Source organism: Hemitrygon akajei, chromosome 9 (assembly GCF_048418815.1).
Source record: "Hemitrygon akajei chromosome 9, sHemAka1.3, whole genome shotgun sequence".
NCBI classification, from domain to species: Eukaryota; Metazoa; Chordata; class Chondrichthyes; order Myliobatiformes; family Dasyatidae; genus Hemitrygon; species Hemitrygon akajei.
In genome coordinates this window covers 51,804,133-51,823,255 of record NC_133132.1, presented here as the reverse complement: position 1 = coordinate 51,823,255, position 19,123 = coordinate 51,804,133, and the positions used below count along the sequence as shown (strand labels likewise).

General features: G+C 38.6%; 1 long non-coding RNA gene across 3 annotated transcripts in view; it reads left to right on the top strand.

Annotated features, from left to right (window-relative positions):
• The window catches only part of LOC140733106 (uncharacterized), a 539,087-nt gene that overhangs the window by 164,420 nt on the left and 355,544 nt on the right, over positions 1-19,123 (top strand). For all 3 annotated transcript variants that reach the window (XR_012100227.1, XR_012100225.1, XR_012100226.1), the window contains one exon: positions 16,950-17,039. This is a non-coding gene — a long non-coding RNA (uncharacterized lncRNA). The remainder of the gene's footprint in view (positions 1-16,949; positions 17,040-19,123) is intronic.

Below are 19,123 nucleotides of genomic sequence, written 5' to 3'. Positions count from 1 at the left end.
ATTTAAAGATCATTCAACTCCTTGAATCGATTCTTAAAAATCCTTCTTCAGTGACTGCAGGTGTAAGCAGTACTCTTGCAAATCACTATCTATGAAAGACGGTGCCACTTTTCATGCAGGGAAGTTGTGAGAACATTCTTCTCCCAGTCTTTTGCTTACTTATTTACAGTTTTCCATTAAGAGTAGACTGCACTTTTTTCCTGGATTAAGTTGAAATTCTCACCCTGCAGTTTCAAAGTTAGAATGTTCATTTTGTCATACAGATCAGCAAGGTATGCCACATCTCCACGTAGAAGTTCAATGTTGTTTCCCAAGCTCTTGTCAACTTTGAGCAAAAATTCAACCACAGTGTCAAAAAGATCAAAGAAATATTTTAAGTAGCAGCCTTTTGATGGCCAACGCATTTCAGTGTGAAGAAGTAAGCATTCAAACACTTAATCATTAACTTGGCATAACTGGCAAAATATTCTGCTATTTAATGGATGAGCTTTAATATTGTTGATAGCAGATATTACGAGAGTCATGCCTGAAAATAGTTGCTGGCTGCAAGATGTTGTTGATGAATTACGCAATGAATTGCAAATAGACTTGGAATTTTTTTTTCTTCAATGCCACTAAACCAGCATGACAACTGTCATATATGGTGCTGCATCTGTTGCACAAGAAATTATGTTCCCAATTGGAATACCTTTATCCTCAATATACATCTTGAGCTCGCTGTAAATTGATTCTCTGATGTTTTTAACTTTTTGCAAAAGAGAATCTCTTCATAAATTTTTCCATTTTTTGATAATCCATATATATGCCATTAGCAATGCCTCTTTGACTCACACTATTCACTCATCCAGTCATATCCCAGATTCTGCTTTTTTTGTAGCTCTGTGCATAGTTGATACTCAGTGTCTTCACTCATTTTGTCAATATGCTGAGCTACAGTTATTACTCAGTGGAATTGATTTTAAAATACTGGTACCGTATCCATTTTGAGAGGAGTGGTGAGCACTTCTGATGCAGCAGGTGTTATTAATCGTTCAGCAATTGTATGAGATTGCTACACTTTGCTATCATTTTGGAAATGTTATAAGAAGGAAAGAGACCACTCTCAAAGTCATTTTTCGCTTGGCAAGTGACTTGAGTGTGCAATGCTTTTCAAATGCTTCTTTCATCTTCTGGAACTGAGTAATACCATAAATAGCCTTTTCAGGGTGCCTTTTACGAAAATGTTCCTGCAATCCTGATGGTTTCATGGCTTCATTAGACAGTACAGTATTACAAATAAAACACATGGGGCGTCGCTGATATAATGGGAATGGAATAAAGTCATACTCCAGGTGTGTAACATTATATTGACTCAATACAATGTAGTTTCTGTTTCTTAGCAGGATTAGAATTTAAGGCTCCACCACCTTTAGACTCATAGAGGCGTTTGTATTTATCCATCATTAATGTCACTAAATTGAAATCAAAAATTAACACAAACTGGGAATGCCTACTGGATGTTGACCATGGCAGTAAGTTGACACGGATGGAGCGATGGTAGTGGCATGCAAGGAACAGCGAGGCAAAGATGAAGATGATCACAACAGTGAAAAATATGTTGACAAGGGTTTAGATTGGAATCTGAATGTTTATTAGGATAGAGCTGATGTTCAGCAAGCTACCTTTATACTATTCCAATTAGCCCAATTGACCAATCATGTAAGGTCTCATAATCCCCAAAGGTGGTTCTTGACTGCACATATGAAACTGAAGTTGCATTGAACACCTCAAGAGGAATCCTCGGAGATGGCAGGTTCACTGATAGGCTCTGTTTCACCGTTTGTTTCCCACCAGCTGTGTATTGTTGTGTAACCCATTTTCCATAGATTTGTAGAGAAAGTTTTTGAGGGTATAATTGATTTATCAACTGTTAAATTGCATGAACTACTTTGTGCCGTGAGTCAAGCGGCACCCTGGTTGCTAATTTATGCATCTCCAATAATGTCTGTTTGGTTGGTAAGATTGGATGAGATTGCTGAGTTTCAGACATGTTGTAGCAACGAGTATTCACTGCCTGTAGAGCTATGGTTCTTCCTGTGTTCCAGTGCCGCATCCTTTTTTTAATTTTGGAAGCGTCTGCGCTACTAACAGGCAGTCAGGTCTTGTGCCTCATGTTAGTGTTCCGCTTACCGCGCCCCACCCCCCACCCCAGGAATCTTGAACAACCCCTGACAACTTCTATTTCCCCTGATGCCCCTTCGGACATGTGACCACCTGCGGTAGAGCAATCCCATCATTTCTGGTCACGTACTTTCCCTGAAACCCTGCAAATTATCTTCCCTGAAGTCCCTCTCCAATTTTCTTTCAAAAGCCTTGCTTTTACAAGCAGTAGGTTTCAGATCATAATCATTCAGTACATTTATTAAGTTTTTTTCTCGCACACCCCTAGTATTTTTTGCTCAGAACTCTTAAATCTCGCCCACTTGTTCTTGAACCATCCACTAACGGAAATAGTTTTCCTCTATTTTACTTATCTAAAGCAGCTATGAAAATGTGTGAAAATAGTGTAATTGGGATATAAAGTGCCCACATTTCTATATAAAGATGTGAGCAATATAATAAAATTAGTTACAAAAAAGTAAATTTGACATTGCAGCTAAGTGCAGTGTATTGTCTATTTTATGTGTTTTGCCCTTATGATTAGTTTTGGACCCCCATTATGAATCAGAATTGTGGTATGTTCTGCCAAGTCAGCTATACTTATTTTTAAGAGAAGTCCCACCTTTAGTGGGACCCTCCACAAACATGTTCATCTAAATATTTATTTTCAGAAATTGCCAGCCCAAGTATGGCAGAATGTCTTGGATATCGAGCAGCTTTTTTGGTTGTTCAGAGGCACGTTTTGGATAAAGTTCTAAGAGACTAGGTGGGGTGGAGGTGTGGGGTTAAGGGGGTTGTGAGAACTTGTAGTTTGTGGTTTAGTGTTATAGAATAAACAATAGGAAAAAGAGTAGAAAGAGGGAACAAAACAAATGCTGAAAGCTAAAAGTTAAGTCAAATGCAAACTGAGTTATGCTAAGGTGTGAAATGACAGGGAGAACAGAACTTTGAACACCATGGGAATGATAAATCCTTTATTAATTATTGTTTATTAATGTTTCACATATAATTTGCACTTAGTTTGATTGATTGCTAGCGTAATGACCTTACATGCTATGTGATTTTATGAAAATCAAAAAAACCTGCTGATGCTGGAAATCTGCAATTAGTAGATAATGCTGGAAACACTGAGTGGATCAGACACATCTGGAGGGAGAAACAGAGGTAATATTAATGAAGAAGGGTTCTTGATCTGAAATGTTAGCCCTGTTTATTTTCCACAGATGCTGCCTGACCTGCTGAGTGTTTCTAACAACTTTCTGTGATTATGCATGATTTTACAACATCCACATACAGCCAAGTAGACCTCACTGGTGTTTTACACCCTGCCGAGTTTTCCTATATATAAACCATATTTACTCAAGTAATTCAGGAAGTTGAATGGAAAACTATAAGGAAAGGCTAACAACGAAACTTTTTGGAAGGAAGATGGATTTTATTACTAATATTGCATATTAATATTATTTTAAAATATGTGGATTTGACATCCAAATCAAATGTAATTTAATCCACTTGCTGAGATGGGAACTCTGCTGTGTTCTTATTCTCCTGATCGTGCACTATCTGCTGGCTTTGGTGTTTTGGTACACAATTCTTACCCAGCATCGTGCTCCTGCAGTGCCAGATGAGTGATTAGATAGTATTCTGTCAGAGCATCACCAGTAATGGCTTCTCTTAACTCCGAAATGCATTGGTCAAAGACTCCAGTCATTTCTGTGGTACTGAATTTTGGAAGTGGTGTCCAATCTGCAACTTTTGCTCTCCTGTGTGTTTAGCTTGAATGGCTGGTGAGCTTCCAGATGTGCATCAACACTGCATAGACCCAATACTTAATTATCTCTCCTCTCCTTTCTGCCTCTGTATTGCCAGTTTCCTTATCCTCATCTTAGCTTTGGTTTCCTCCAGTGGAACATTTGAAAGAAGGAAACTACCTATGCAACGTTTACATTGTCAGACATTGATTCCATCCCCTGTGCTGTTCACAGTCTGTGGTTTAGTCAGATTCTTTGCAATTTCAGAATCTTCTTTAAACCCTGAGGTGGGTATGGAACCTCACATTCAATTTTCTCACTCAGATCAGCTGTTTAGAACACCCAACTGGCCTTCTATGTCAGCCGATTTGCTATTTCAACCTTTCTCCTTTCATTGTCACCTCTCTGCTTATTACCCTCCATAACTTTTGTTTGTTTTGTTTTGTTTTTGAGAGCATTGGTGTCTTTAATCTTTCCTCTGGAGAAATTTATCCAACACCCCCGAAGGCAAACATCCACTGCTTCAAATTTAGAATTCTCATCCACCCACTCATACTTCTCAATGGACTTTTGTTCCTTCAATTTTATAATTTTCAATTCCAATACAACTCTTCAAGAAATCTTTTCACCCTCTAAAGTATAACAATAGAAATTAGAACAGAAATAGGCTACTTAATCCTTTTGCCTGCTGTCCTCTTTAGTAAGATCATGGGTAATTTTCTGCCTCAGTGCCTTCTGCCATCCGATCCCTAACTGGATATTGAACCCATGAACACTGCCTCACTTTTTAACAGATTATTTCTGTTTTTTGCATGATTTTAATGTATTCAATATATGTATACTGTAATTAATTTACTTATTATTTTCTATATTATGTATTGCATTGAACTGCTGCTGCTAAGTTAACAAATTTCATGACACATGCAGGTGATAATAAACCGATTCTGACTCTGCTCTTCTCCCCATCTATGCCCTTATTTGAGATAGTTCTAGACCTCACAGCTAGAGGAAGCATCAATTCTGCATTTACCTGATCAGGTTCCTTCAAAAAACATATACATTTAAATAAGGTAACCTTGCATTCTAGAGAATATAAAGCCTAGTCTACTTCATCAAACAAGGATCAGTCTGGTGAACCTTCACTGCATGGCATGAATCTCTCCTTCAGTGGAGTGACTGGAACTACACTATTCTAATTTCAGTCTCACCCAGGCTGTATAAAATTGGAGAAGGGCATCTCTACTCTTATACTCAAACCCTCTTGCAATTAAGCCCAAGCTACCACTTGCCACCTTAATTTATTGATGGGCCTACATACTCACTTTTAGCAATGTATGTACAAAGATATCTAGATCCCACAAAACACTTATAAATCTCTTGCCACTTAATAGAAATAATCTGCATCTTTATATTTTCTGTCAATTTTGATAGCCATTTATTTCCACTTCAGCATCTCTGCACCTTCTTCAGTGGGACCTCCTCTTCAGGTCTGTCTTTGACCAGGCTTGTCATTAGCTGCCTTCATCTCTCCTTTTGTTCTGTATATATTGTCAAATCATTGTGTTTCTTCTCAACAGGTTGGGATTTTATTTTTCTGTGTGAAAGATGACAAATAAATGCATATTCTTGATAATGAGCTACTGTTTCTGATCAGACAGGAAGTAAAATGTGGCTGACTTCAGAATCGAAGAATTAGAAAATCAGAAAAATTGGTTTTGCTTTTTCACAATGTTTCTAATGTTAGCAGTGTAGTGGGGGCTTTTGGAATTTTTGTCACATTAGAAACGCTGTTAATATATGCATCCTAGATGTGGTTAGTATTTTTGTAATTAAAGCCAAGTGCTGGAAATGCCTGAATCAGGCAGTATCTGTGAAAAGAGAATCAGAGTCGATACCTAGAAATTGAATCTTAGCAATGATATAGCGATCTTTTGTTAAATTGGTTACACCAAGGATATGTACATGTGGGACCACAGTTCAGCTTAATTGTCATCTCTTGTATGCATGGTTAAAATGTGTGTGCACCCAGGCACTTGCAGACACACCGCACTTGCACATACATTCGCCTGCAGACTTTCTCACACCTACCTCCAAAAGCAATCAAATTTTATATCATCTGCATGCCATGGTTAAACCACATATGGAGCGTTGTGTAGTATATGAAGTGAATATATAGGTATTGAAGAAGGTGTATGAATATTTGCACAGCATGATGCCAGGAGTGAATACAGTCAGAGAATATTGACCAGACTAGTATAGTTGTAGAAAAATACAGGATGGAATCAAGCACCTTCTGTGCATCTCATCTATGCTGACCATGGTGCCCTCTGAGCTAATTCCATTGTGCCATGTTTGGCCCAGATCCTTATAAATCCGTCCTGTCTATGAATTTATCCAAATATATTTTCAATGCTTTTATTGTACCTGCTTCAACCATTTTCACTGACAGTTCATTCCTGCTACACACCACGCTCTGCATGAAGAAGTTGCTCCACACATCTCTTTAAAACTTTTCCTTCTCATCTTAAACCCCCTCCCTCTTGTTTTTAGTTTTCCCTCTCCCTGGGGAGAAAGACTGTGGATTCACCCTATCTTCGCCCCTTATGGGAGCCTATTTATGACCTCATTTTCTAGTGGTCTTAAAAATGGCCAGTCGAGACAACAAGGTAAGAGTTTCATCAAGTAAATTTAGAGGAAAGTGTATGCACTTTCAGGGAAGGCCTGAGCTAATGACCCACAAGAGTATTAATAATAAATCTAATAAGAAGCTCAGAAGAATTACTTAACCAGTGAGAAGTTATAATAGGAAACTTGAAACCACTCTGTCAACAAACATCCACATATTTAAAGGGAAAATAAGAATGAAGTATATGTTAGATTTAGTTAAGAAGGGTGCTCTGACTCTTGATGTGTAAAGCTGTCCAGAATTGTAATGCATTCTCAGGTTGTATAATTTAATCTAACGAATGTTCAACTTAATTGGCAAATGTCGTATTTTTCAACATAATTGTGGATAGATAAGATTATGTTATCACTGTGATCTTCTGTCAAAGAGGTTTTCTTTTAAGGTTTATCTTGAAACATGTTACTTACCTGAAATTGCTTTTCAAGCCATGAATCTTTCAGTAAACTGATATTAATTCTGGTTCTGTGGTTTAACTGTGTCTGTTAGTAGCAGTCCTGTCTCTGAATTGGAAGATTATGGGGAAGAGACCGACTCTAGTCTGGTGCACAAAAATGTAGCCCAACGTGTCAGGTTTTTTTTAGTATTATTGAGATAGTATTGCTTTTACAGTGAAATCTTGAACCGAGATCTATCTCTCATGATGAGATAACGAAGTCCTTCATACTATTTCAAAGAACAATTTTGTGATATGGAGATACCTATCTTTAATCAAAACTATTAAAGTAGTTTTGCTCTTTGTGGGAGCTTGCTGTGAACAAATAATGGTGATGACTTTACAAAAATGACTATGCTTCCTTGGCTATGAGGTACCTTGGAACATCACACCAATCATTCTTGTGTTGGAGGTTGATGGAATTCATTACCACTGAAACCCACAGTCCAGAACTAGTCCTTTATTGTGATATTTCATTTCAGTGACTTCAGTCATTGTATTGAAAGGATTATGTAGTTGTGGTCAGCTGGCAGTGTTGTAAAATAAAATGTAACAGCCAAATCAATTACAGTACATTAGATTCCAACAGTCCTCAAAGTCGAAAAAGTGCCTATAAAAACTTTTTAATCAAAGATGTTTTCAATCTTGTAGTGCCACAGTTTGAAGTTCCTACCTGCTTCAAAAGGGCAATAGTAATACCAGTGCCCAAGAAGAGTAATGTGATCTGCCTTAACAACTATCATCCAATGGCACTCACATTTACAGTGATGGTTGGTTATGGCTAGAATCAGCTCCTGCTTCAGCTCAGACCTGGACCCACTGCAACTTGCCTATCACCACAGTAGGTCTACAGCAAACGTAATCTCAATAGCTCTTCACATAGCCTTGGATCACCTGGACAATACAAACACCTATTTCAGGATGCTATTCATTGACTATGGCTTAGGGTTTAACACCATCATTCTTACAGTCTTGATTGTAAAGCTACCGAATATGGGCCTTTGTATCTCCCTCTACAATTGGATCCTGGTCTTCCTAACCAGAAGACCACAATCTGTGTGGATTGATATTAATAACTCCTCCTTGCTGATGTTCAACACTGGCTCACCTCAGGGATGTGTGCTTAGCCCACTGCTCTACTCTATACCCATGACTGTGTTGCTAGGCATAGCTCAAATGCCATCTATAAATTTGCTGATGATACAACCATTGTTGGTAGAATCTCAGATGGAGACGACAGGGCATACACGAGCAAGATATATCAACTGGTTGAGTGGTGCCACAGCAACAACCTGGCACTCAATGTCAGTAAGACCGAAGAGCTGATTGTGGACTTCAGGAAAGGTAAGGTGAGGAAACATCAACGAATCCTCATAGATAAATCAAAAGTGGAGAGAGTGAGCAAATTCAAGTTCCTCAGTGTCAAGGTCTCTGAGGATCTAACCTGGTCCCAACATATTTATGCAGCTGTAAAGAAGGCAAGCAGTAGCTATATTTCATTAGGAGTTTGAGGAGATTTTGTTTGTCATCTAAAACACTTGAAAACTTCTACAGATGTACCATGGAGAGTATTCTGACTGTCTACCATTTGGTATGGGGTGGGGGGCACTACTGAACAGGATCAAAAGAAGCTACAGTAAGTTGTAAAATTAATCAGCTCCATCATGGGTACTGGCCTCCATAGTATCCAAGACATTGTCAAGGAGTGTGTTGTAATGTGAGTATTATTAAAAGTAAATTAATACTAATCATGGAGCTGTTGGTAGCAAGAGGCGGGATCCGGGGTTGGCAGGGTCTTTCCTTCCGCTCTTTTTACTCCTAGTATGCATTGTATATAGTTCTTCCACCCATGCCGCACGAGGTACCTGGAAGCCTCTGTATTGTAAATATCATTTGCCGTCCCCGATAAAGATGCTCTTTTGGCCATCAAGTTGTCGAGTGGTCTTTTTGTAAAGTAGAAGTTACCACAGAGTGGTGCCTCAGAAAGGCAGCATCCATTATTAAGGACTACCATTCACTCAGGACATGCCCTCTTCTCATTGTTACCATCAGGAAGGGGAGGTACTGAAGCCTAAAGATGATTTAGGAACAGCTTCTTCCCCTCTGCCATTTGATTTCTAAATGGACAATGAACCCATGAATGCTACCTCACTTTTATATTACTATTTCTGTTTTTGCGTTATTTTTATTTTAACTATTTAATATACATATGCTAACTGTAATTGATTTTTTTCTCTGTATTTATCATGTATTGCATTCTACTGCTGCAGCTAGGTTAACAAGTCTCACAACATATGCTGGTGAGATTAAACCGGATTCTAATTCTGCTTCTCTTCTTCTTCCCCACCCCCTCCTATGGCAACAACCCCATTCCCTCCATAACCCAATTTCTTTTTGTTCTTGCTTTACCTTCTGTATTTGTCTTTACTAAAGGCAAGTCTTACAAAGTTCCTGGACTGGTGAGCTTTGGACTCATTCCCAGAGATAGAGACATGAGTAAAGAAGAAATTGCCATTCTGTCATAGGTGCTGAGTGCAACTGCATAAATCTTGAACTCTGCAATGGTTCACTTTATGCCTGTTGTTATATTGGAAAATTGCTTTCTTTAATAATAATGAGCTCTCATTCTGGATTGTTATCTGATATGGAAACGGTAAACTTAATATTTTGTTGTTGGATTGTTGAACATTAAAAAATCCTTGAGCTTCGTCACTTTCATTTAAAGGGGAAGGATACTCAGTGATGCACTCCTTCCATGATTATGTATTTCACTGTCCCAATGTTCAACTGCATAATACAATGCCTTGTAAAGGTATTCAGGCCACAACCCTTCTGTTCACATAAATGAGTTTTACAACCAGAGATTTTGATCAATTTAATTGAGAAATTGGGTTTGTGAGTCACACGCTCTTTTTATTTCCCCCCACAGCTGAGCCCACAAAACAGGGAAAATTGTAAAGTGTGAAAAGCTAAAAATTCAAAAACTGAAATGTCAGCATTTCAAAAGCGTTCAGCCCATTTTGCTCCATACTTAGCTGAAATGCCTCTCGCAGCTGTTACAGTCTTTTTGCATAATGTGATGGAGCAAGATTTGCTCATTCTTCCTTGTAAAATTGCTCAAGCCGTGCCCAGTTAGTTAGAGAGTGACAGTAGATAGCAATCTTGAGGCTTTGCCAGAGATACTCGATTAGATTAAGGTCAGGACTCTGACTGGGCCACTCAAGAACATCAAATTTTTTTATCTGAAGTCACTCTATGGTTGCTCCGGTTGTTTTGTGTCATTGTCCTGCTGAAAGATGACCTTCTTCCCCAGCTTAAGCTTTCTAGCAGAAGATAGCAGGATTTTATCCAGGATCTCTCTGTATTTAGCAGCATTCATCTTCCCATCAATACTAATCTGATTTCCAGTTACTGCTACTGGAAAGCATCCCCATAGCATGATGCTACCTCCAAAATTTTACAGTAGGGATGGTGTTACCTGGCTGATGTGCAGTACTTCGTTTACGCCACATGTACCATTTAGTGTTGAGGCCAAAAATGTTCACTTTACTCTCATCAGACCATAAGACCTTCTTGCACATCTTTACAGTATCTTCTGGTGGTGCTTTGCAAAGTCTTGAGGGGCAAGGATATGCATTTTTTTAAAAACCAGGGCATCTTCCTTGCCACTTTTGCATAAATAGCCTTTTTGTGCAAGGCCTTGGAGATTGTAGAGCCATGAACTTCATCTCCAGTTGCAGCCATTGACTTCAGCTCACTCAGAGTGACTGTTGGCATCACAGTAGCCTCTCTTACAAGTGCCATTTTTCTTTGGGAATTAAGTTTAAGAGGGGCAGCCCGACCTAGGCAGTGTGGCTGTGGTTTCATATTTTTTCCAGTTTTTCTACAATGGACCACACGAAGCTCTGAGGTATGTTCACTGCCTTTGAGATGGTTTTGTACCCTTCCCCAAATTTGTGCTTCTCTATTATCATTTCCCTGACTTGTCTTGAATGCTCTTTTGTCTTTTTGGTTTGACCTGTTGAAAATCTACCATGTTGTTGGCTCTTACAGAGAGAGGGGGTATTTATCCTTATGAATTCATTCAAAAAATCTTCCAATTTTCTGCATCAACAAATTGGTTGAGTTGGTAAGGTAATATACAGTATTGCACCTTTGTATTTATGTACAAAGGGGATGAATACCTTTCAGCCTCAAAATTTTTAGGTTTTAACTTTTCATAAATTTTTCACAAGTTTTGGATTATTTTATTTGACTATATTTTGTTGATTAGCTCAAAAAATCCTACTTCAATATATTTAAAATTTAGAAAATGAAAGAGTAAAATGTGAAAATAGTTGTGGGGGCTGAATACGTTTTCAAGGCATTGCCTCATTTTCTAAATGTTAATATATTTATATATATTTATATTTCTTTTCCATATATAATATATATATCCAAATAAATTTTAATATTTGTCTCTCTGGTGCTCCCCATTCCCTCCCATCTCTCTTCCCCTTTTCCTAACCATGATTCCCTTCTCCCTACCCACTTCCGGCTCTCAGTCCACAACAAAGACCCACATCAGAATCAGGTTATCATCCCTCGCATCTGTCATGATTTTTTTGTGGCAGCAGTACAATGCAATCCATGAAATTACTAAAGTACTGTGCAAATGTTTTCAGCACCCTAGCTATATAGATATGCCTAGGACTTTTGCAGTACTGAGGCCAGGAATCAGATTTGTTATCACTAACGTACTGATGTCATGAAATTTGCCGATTTGTACAGTGCAAATCACAAAAGAATCACTATGTTAGAATAAAAAAGGGCAATAGAGGAGTAACAAGATATTGTTCATGGATCATTGAGAAATTTGTTGGAAGAGTCTAATTTATCATACGAGGGAACCATTCAATATTCAAACAATGGGGTAGAAGCTTTTCTTGAGCCTGCTGGTATATTAGACTTTTGGATAGTTTCTGTACTCTGAGCAGCATTTGCTTTCAAATTAAGAGTTCTCAGATATACAGAGAATTACTCTTTTTTTAAAAACTTTTTTTTAATTGTGTTTTCAAGTAGTTACAGAATAAAAGTGTATGAAAAAGAAAATGTATGTTACCCATCCCCCCTCCCCTTGACCCCTCCCCCCTAACATCCCTATAGAAAAAAAAGAAGAAAGAAAGAAAGAAAAAAAAAGGAATGCCTGGATATTGGAGGATCCCCACATGGTCCATGGAGTTCGTAATAACTTTAGTATATATATTTATTTCTTTCCCCAAGTAACCAATTATTTCATCTTCGGAGCACCTATATATTTAATCCTATCTTTTGTAAATAAAGGTGCCAAATTTTCAAAAATGTTTCATATTTATCTCTTAAATTATAAGTAATTTTTTCAAGTGGAATACAGCCATAAATTTCTTTCTTCCAACAATCTATACTTAAATATGTATCCGATTTCCAAGTAACTGCAATAGCCTTTTTGGCTACGGCCAATGCAATTTTTATAAATTCTTTCTGATATTTATTCAATTTGGATATCGGTTTTATCCCTTCAATAAAGGGATTTGAATATTAAAATTGAAGAAAAAATTGGTCAAGACTATGACAAATACAATAAATGACGATTAAGATTAGTGCAATATAATTTTTTACATCAATTATATATTACACCACAAAAAATAAATAAATCCAAATTTATCTGATCAGTGTTTCTGATGTAACCAAGAAATTGGTACTTTTTTACATTCTACTTGGTCTTGTTCTAAAATTCAACCTTTTTGGACAAATTTAAGAGTTTTATTGGAACAAATTACTGGAATACAACTTCCACATAATCCAATATTACTTTTACTAGGTGATATTGAAGAGAATTACTCTTGAAGTGTTTGTATAAGGTTAAACCAATTTTTCACAGCTGGGTGATAATTATATAGTGCATAAGTTTTACTCAATCAGCTGATTTGACATTACAAGGGTGTGTATTAGATGGATTATTAGAGATGAACTAACATCTGCAAGTAATGAAGAGTTCCTGCAGGAAGAACAAAAAAACGGATGCCAGATGTAGACTGGGTCATGATCAGTTTGCATTGTTCATGTGCTGGAAGAGTCGACAGGCCTATATTTCTGAGATATGCTTGTAAATATTGGTTAGATAGACAATAGACAGTAGGTGCAGGAGTAGGCCATTCGGCTCTTTGAGCCAGCACTGCCATTCAATGTGATCATGGCTGATCATCCACAATCAGCACCCCATTCCTGCCTTCTCCCCATATCCCTTGACTCCGCTATCTTTAAGAGCTCTATCTAACTCTTTCTTGAAAGCATCCCGAGAATTGGCCTCCACTGCCTTCTGAGGCAGAACATTTGATAGATCCACAACTCTTTGGGTGAAATTTTTTTTCCTGAACTCCATTCTAAATGGCCTACCCCTTATTCTTAAACTGTGGCCTCTGGTTCTGGACTCCCCCAACATCGGGAACATGTTTCCTGCCTCTAGCGCGTCCAATCCCTTAATAATATTATATGTTTCAATCAGATCCCCTCTCATCCTTCTAAATTCCAGTGTATACAAGCCCAGTCGCTCCAATCTTTCAACATATGACAGTCCCGCCCTCCTGGGAATTAACCTTGTGAACCTACGCTGCGCATACTCAATAGCAAGAATGTCCTTCCTCAAATTTACTGAGATCTTTAACCTCTTGCTTCAGCAGTCTGAGGAACCCACCTGCTTCAAGCAGGTTTCAATTTTTCTCAGTGCCTGAGGATAAGGATAACGAGGCAACTGCCTCAATGACTAAACTGGACAACAAATATATTGCTTCCTAAATACTTTTGGAGACATCTTATGGATTTTTGGCTGTTGATCTTGAAAGTCACCATGAAATTTCCCTATTGTGCCCATTTTAAAAAAAATCACCTGTATTTGTTATTTCAATTCACAATTCATCGGAAAAACTGATGCCAAGATTAAGGAAGGAACCTTTGTTGGTCCACAAATCAAGCAGATCATCAATGACAGGCAATTCGAAGAACTTCTAGTGGGACCGGAGAAAATCACATGGAAGGCTCTTAAGGATGTTGAAAATTACCTCCTGAAACTGAATCCTCAATTTCTTCACTTGCAGCCACCAATCAGTTTGGATTGACAACAACATCTCCTCCACAGTCTCCATCAGTACAGGTACACCTCAATGCTGTGCTCTACTTGTCTAACACTTATGACTGTGTGTGGCTAAGCACAATTCCAATGCTAAATTTAACTTTTCTATCGGCCCCACTGTTAAAGGCCAAACCAAAGCTGATGATGAATCAGCATTTAGGAAGGAGATTGAAAATCTGGTAGAGCGGTGCCACAACAACAACCTCTTACTCAATATCAGCAAAAGCAAGGAGCTGCTTATTGACTTCAGGAGGAGGAAACCAGAGATCCATGAGCCAGTCTTCATTGGAAGATCAGAGGTAGAGAGGGTTGGCAACTTTAAATTCTTTGGTGTTATAATTTCAAAGGACCTGTCTTAGGCCCTGTGCAATTGTGAAGAAAGCATGGCAGTGCCCCCACTTCCTTTGGAGTTTGTGAAGATTTGGCCTGACATCTAAATCTTTGACAAAATTCAATAGATGTGTGGTAGAGAGTATATTGACTGGCTGCATCACACTCTGGTATGCCCTTCACCAGAAAATCCTACAAAATGTCACAAACATGAGAAAGTCTGCAGATGCTGGAAATCCAAAGCAACACACACACACACAAAATGCTGGAGGAACTCAGCAGGTCAGGCAACATCTATGGAAAAGAGTAGGTAGTTAATGTTTCAGGTTGAGATCATTCTTCAGGACTACTTCCCTACAAAATGTAGTGGCTATGTCCTAGTCCATCTTGGGTAAAGTCCTCTCCACCATTGAGGACGTCTACACAGAGCATTGATGCAGGAAAGCAGTATCCATCATACGGGACTCCCGCCATCCATATCATGTTCTGCTTTCACTACTGCCATCAGGAGCCTCCAGACTCACATTGCCAGGTTCAATAACAGTTACTACCCCTCAACCATCAATCTCTTGAACCAGTGGGGATAACTTCACTCACCCCATCATTGAACTGTTCCCGCAACCTACGGATTCACTTACAAAGACTCTTCATCTCATGTTCTCAAAATTTACTGCTCATTTATCAGAATCAGAATCAGACTTTAATCGCCAAGTACCTATGCACATACAAGGAATTTACTTCCGGCAGATGTTGTCTCTCTGCTCATAACAATAATAATGATAAATATAAATGAAAATATAGGTTATACATACAGGTAGTGCAATCCAAGTAATAGTTAGCCGACAGTTAACCAGCAGTTAACTGTTCAGCTTAGTGACCGCAGTAGGGAAAAAACTTCTCCAGTGCCTATTAGTCTTAGTCTGGAGGGATCTGAAGCGCCTACTTATTATTCTTTCTTTCTTTTTTGTATTTGCATGGTTTGTTGTCTTTTCCATACTGGATAGGCAGGAGTTCCAGAAGGTACCCACCACCCATGGAAGCAGTACATTAAACAAGGGAAAATAAAAAGAAGTCAGAAATTCTAGTGCAGTCTGAGAGTGTGCTGTAAATATGAGGGTGCAGTGGAACAGAACTGCTAGGTTGTTGTTTAAATGGTATGGGAGATTTTAGATAACAGTACTGTGGGGTGGGAGTTAGCAGTAAAAGGACAGGATCAAGGTGTTAGGCATGGTTTCTTGAAATGTCAGTGAGCATAATAGTGGATCGTGCCAAATATTTAAGCAAGTCATTTAATTTTTGGCCTCTCATGTAAGCTTTGTAGGATTCAGATCAGAGTACTGGGATGTGATTTGAGCCCCCCTCAGAAAAGTAGCATTGGATGAGAATGGCACCATTGCATATGCCCCCTGTATGGAAATAGATTGGGGTCACAAGGGTGACTCATGACAATGAGGGCCCTGTCAAATTTCCCGACCTGATATTATTCAACCCGCAAGTGTATACAAATGCGGTGTGCTCCAGCTCAGATTTCATTTGTTTTGTGTTGACACAGTGCAATTTTAAGGCAAGTGTGTTTTGGTTGAAGGTACATATTCAGTTCATGAAAAGTGAGTTTGATTAACTTTATATTATTGGGACAATTGCGAGTAAAATGTGGTTAATACAATTTTTAAAAAGCTGGTTCATTTGGAAAAATTTCAATAATTACAGCTTTATAATTTAAGAAAGTCTTTTCACAGAAAGGTGCAAACAATCTGCAACCTAGGAATTGATTACCCATAAGAAGTTTATTGTCACATTATAGTACAGGAATAGAAGCAGATGCAGAAGCAGTTATGTTAAAGGTGTAAAATGCTGTATATGTTTTGTTTTACATTACAGTATACTGTGTATCAGTTGCTGTTTGCACAAAGAACTCTTTCTCTTCACCACCCCAATTAACATTGCTTTGAACTTTTATAGTGTTAAGTTGAACAAATGTTCTGTAAAATCTCAATCATTCATACAGATTGTAATGCACTAGGTCTGCAAAGGTTTCGATGAGAATAAAACAAATGGCATATCAGACTTCCTAAATCATTCAAAAAGAAATGGTTAACCTAATCTTCGCACTGATTCTACTTTCCTGCCTGACCTCCATAAATATTTGATTCATCTCTTGAATACTGTATAATCTTTACCAGCCTTCAGTACATTCAGTGACCAGGTCATGCCAAGCACTCAGTAGTTAAGGAATGCAATAGCTACACCAGAATTGTACAAGAATCTGCCTATGTTCTGTAGACAGACACGGCATGTTGGCCAGCAACACGTGGTACCACCTCTCACTCACAGCTGTGCGACAGATGGGCTCAAGGATTGTTATAGCTAATCCCTATGACTCAAAATGAGAGTGAGAGTTCATCATCCAATTTGCAATACATTCAGATGGTGCATTAAATTCAAGTTTTTTTTTCTCTGCAGACCAAGACAAAGTACAACTGAAGATGTCACTTTTGTAGACAACGTCCTGGTCCTGAAAGAATAATGGGGGAAGGAGGGGCTAATGCATAGGTAAGTCTTTAATTCTGTTGAAAGTAGTACACCTGATTATTATTCCAATTATGTAGATGGCAAGACAGGAAGATATATATTGATTTCTGTGGACCTTCCTTTGATAAAGGTGTCTTTCTAATGCAGTAATCACATTTGAAGTGGTTCCACATAACCGGATATCTTAGTGGGAAAATGACCATTTATTGTCTTTTTTAAAATCAGGATTGTGCCGAGCCTGTAAATTCTAGACTGCACTCTTCGGTGAATTTTCATTACTTAGAAATATAACCTGCTCAGAAAGTAGCCCTTGACGTTTGGCTGTTGTGTTGCATATGTGAATGCTAATTAAGTAATGGTGGCAGGCAGCGTACCCCACCGCACCTCATTCAGTGGCAGATGTTCTGCGGGCAATGAGGTTTTACTTTTGAAATTGAAACAGACTTTTAAAAAAATATTTTTCTTTTCAAATCGGAGGCTTGGTTGACAGGTATGAGTAATAACCAAATTTGCCAAAATACCGATGACTAAAATTTGAATTCAGTCTCTAAATGGATAGTTCCAGTAAAATTACTGTAACCTTTACTGAAAGTCACTGGCCTCCATTCAATAGTTATTTGTTTTTCTGTGTGTAATATAGGTATTTTCAATCAAAGCGCATGAGAATAGTTATATCACTGAAAGGTATGAGAGGCAAAGGAGAATAGTGTTTAAGAGATTTATTATTTACTTGTTTATTAAGATGCGCTTTAGAATAGGCTCTACCAGCCCTTTGAGCCATGTCACCCAGCAATCCCCCAATTTAATCTGAACCTAGGCTTGGGACAATTAATAATGACCAACCAACCTACCAACCTATCTACCAATCTTTGGACTGTGGAAGGAAACCGAAGCACCCCGACAGTCACGGGGAGAACGTACAAACTCTTTACAGAGTAAGCGGCAGGAATTGAACCCGGGTCTCCTGTACTATAAAGCGTTGTGCTAATCACTATGCTACCGTGCCACTGTGAAGCAGGTTTCTTTTGTACAGAGTGGGAGGTGTCTGGACTGCACCGCCGGGGATGGTGGTGGAAGCAGGTATGATAGCAACATTTACGAGGCACTTAGACAGACACGTGAACATTTTATTCCCAAACTGCATGGAACAGGCCCTTCCGAACTCCAGAACGCTCCAAGCTATAATAGTGTTGTGTCGACCCGTGCGCTACTGTGGCATGCAGGGGATCAGGGAATATTGGCCATGTGCACACAGATGGGACTGGTTTAAATTGCCATCATGGTCATCACAGACTTCATGAGTCCTGTCCTATATATTCTAAGGATCTTTGGATTTATTCTGTATACATTATATAGCACCTCACATTCTTAGATATATTTTATATTGTAGTAGCTACTTTTTAAGTAAAGGATTGGACAAGCAACTTGTATTTCTGTAGTGCCAATATCCCAAAGAATCTGCCAGTGAAGTGAAATCATTGTTATACCATACAAACTGCAGCAGCCAATTTGCAAACAATGTGAGTCTACAAATTGCAATGGCAATTGACCAGATAGTGGGCAGGATTCCCACTGTCCTGTTATATTTAGTGAAGCAGTACTGTGGATTCTTTGATGTGCATCTGCATTTTAACTCTCCTTCCCACTTCCACACCAGTTTGTCTGCTCCACTGCTATATAGAGGCCAAACATAAATTGGAAGAACTACACCTCATATTTCCTTTGGGTAGCTTACAACCCAATGGTATGGATATTGAATTTTCCAATTTCATATAACCCACAGTCCTGGTGTTTTTCTCCCACGTGCACTCACCTGTGCACCTAGCTTTTTTCTCTTTATTCACTTTGCCCATCATCTCTTCCCATCTGGTTCCACTTATCATTTACCAGCCTCTGTTGCAGCCCTCCCTTATACTGCTAAATGGCTACCTTTTCTCCTCTTCTCAGTCCTGATTCAATGTCTTGACTTGAAATAACAACAAACACCTTTTGCTTCCGTGAATGTTACCTGACCCACTGAGTTCTTCCAGTGTTCTGTTTTAGCTTAGTTTCAGATTCCATTGTCTGCAGTCTCTATTGTCTTTGAGCAAGACTTGTGTTTAATA